The 2422-nt window shown below is 36.7% G+C and overlaps 1 protein-coding gene across 1 annotated transcript in view; it reads left to right on the forward strand.

Annotated features, from left to right (window-relative positions):
* Window positions 1–479: 479 nt before the first annotated feature.
* The window catches only part of LOC101847086, a gene marked incomplete at its 3' end in the record, with an annotated part of 8821 nt that continues 6878 nt past the window's right edge, over window positions 480–2422 (forward strand). The window contains 1 exon segment of the mRNA XM_005113400.3: window positions 480–762.

A 2422-nucleotide genomic window follows, 5' to 3' on the forward strand; every position in this document is an offset into this window, starting at 1 on the left:
TTGTACCGGTGATTGTTATACAACTGGTCGTTAGTGGCTGTTTGTACAGGTGATTGTTATACAACTGGTCGTTAGTGGCTGTTTGTACCGGTGATTGTCTTATACAACTGGTCGTTAGTGGCTGTTTGTACCGGTGATTGTTATACAACTGGTCGTTAGTGGCTGTTTGTACCGGTGATTGTTATACAACTGGTCGTTAGTGGCTGTTTGTACAGGTGATTGTTATACAACTGGTCGTTAGTGCAGGCTCCACAGTAATACAAATACGACCCGTTGATCAACAGGTAGGCTAGGCCTGTACAAGGCAAGAGCTAATAAAATTTGAGCCGTTTACGCCATCAAGAGAGACAAATCTGTATAGTTTTTTAAGTTCCCAGAAAATTCTAATGGTTGTCTCCCCTGAAGCCTGTGCAGCCGACCACTTTTTTTCTTTCTTTTAGATACCGTCTTCTCCCAATAGTCTTAGCCAAACTTTCGTGTTATGAACTGGAAGAAAAATCATCAAAACATTGAAATAATTAAAAGTTGAAGTTGTTGTTGTTGTTTTTAATGGTCTATTATAATGATCAAGGTCAGCTCTTGTGTTTCCATTTTTGGAAAGTCGAGGTCGAACTTCCTAAACCAAGATGGCGGCCAAGTTTGCTGTCTGAATGCAAATGCCTGTGGACACTCGATTTGGACTTAATTGTGGAACCATTGTGGTTTCCACAGTGTGTCCCGGGTGCAAAGGCAAAATGGAAACATTTTTTCATCATGGATGAGGTTTTGTTTATTTTCACACGGTTTTTAATTCGTTTGTTACCTGTGAAAGTTGTAAAACTTCGTTTTATTTATTATCTTTTTCCTGGAGTTTACAAGTGCTCCGAACTTTTTTTTTCTCCAAAAGTTGATTATTTACCTTTTCTCTGTGCAATCTAAACAGACTTGTGTGGACTGGTTTGTTGAGGAAAATATTTTTTGCAAAAATTTACCCATTTGAAAAAGAAAAACAAGTGGTTTCCATGACAAACAGGCTTGATAAGCTGGTATTGACAGCATTTCGTGTGGTCTCCAGACAGTCTCAGAAGTCAGACTGTGTTATCATTAGATATTGACTTGGTGCTTTCTTGATCTAGAATCTAGGCTCCTTATTTTGTAGTGTGTAAGCTAAGGGTTTAAAATAAGATTTGAAGATTGTTCCAGCTAATCAACGACGTTGTTTATGTTTTGGTGTGGATTCTCAGGCAGGATCACGTTTTGATCTGTCAGAGGTAAAAGTGGTTGGTGTGTCGTTAGAAATTGTCTCAGACTCAGAGTGACAGAATCTGGCTCCAGAAAGATTCTCTCTCTTAATTTGGAAGGTCCAAAACTATTGTCTTGTATTTTGTTGTTGAAGTGGATACACATATCGAACTAATCCTATGGTTTTAAAAGTTCAATTTAAGGTAATAAGTTGATGGTTTTCACCCCACCCTCTTTCGTTTAGTTTCACCTTCTAAAGTCTGTACAGAGAGGCCTACTCTCACTAACAGACGTAGACACTTTTTTTTGAGAAAGCTGTTCAAAGTTACAAACTCCTTTGTCAAAGTTTGACAGATCCTTATCAATGGATGGATCTAGATCTAGATCTAGATCTAGATATAGAAATAATTTTAAAATTATTGGAAATCAGGTAAAATTTTTAGAAAAAAGATAGATCTAGAGATCATGACGAGGACAAACTTTCCCAGTCTAATAGATCTAGAATCTAGATCTAGATTCTAGATCTATTGTGTAGCAGAGTCTATAGAGGAAACAGAAAGTTGGAAAAAGACGAAGCTTGCATTGTAAAAGAAGAATTAACAGGCTGTCCCCATCGTTTTATAACATGCAAGAAAAATTATGAAATTTTATGCAAACTGAGCACAAAAATGTGAAATTATGCGATTCCGTTAACTTTAACAAAGAATGATAAAGGAAAATAATCAGAAATTATGCAAAAAATGATCGAATTTTGCTAAATTATGCGGGGTGCATGATAAAACCACACGGGGAGCAGTCACAATTGGCGATCATGTATGATAGAGATGAGATGAGATAGAAATGGAATGTCTCTGTGTCTGTATGTGAGGGTTGGTGGTACACACAGCAACATTTATAATAAACAGTTTTTATGGTTGTGGTGAAAAATTGGGTTTTTTTTAACAATCCATTCATGCAGTTTTTATATCAAAATAATAGAGGGTGTGTTCAGGTCTCTAAGGAAAACTGGCAGAGAAATTTCAGACTGTGGCTGAAATGATTCTAGATTCTATCCTGTTTGAAGCGTATTTCCGAACAAGAAAGGACAGGAAAATCTTTAGTTTTGGATCTGAACACATTAAATTATTTTTTCTGTTAAATTAAACTGCACACATCCTGGCCCCTTTTCAAATGAAAAAAGTTTTCAGCTTCAGGACCCCCC

This window comes from Aplysia californica, unplaced genomic scaffold, assembly GCF_000002075.1.
Source record: "Aplysia californica isolate F4 #8 unplaced genomic scaffold, AplCal3.0 scaffold02203, whole genome shotgun sequence".
In the NCBI taxonomy this organism is placed as follows: domain Eukaryota; kingdom Metazoa; phylum Mollusca; class Gastropoda; order Aplysiida; family Aplysiidae; genus Aplysia; species Aplysia californica.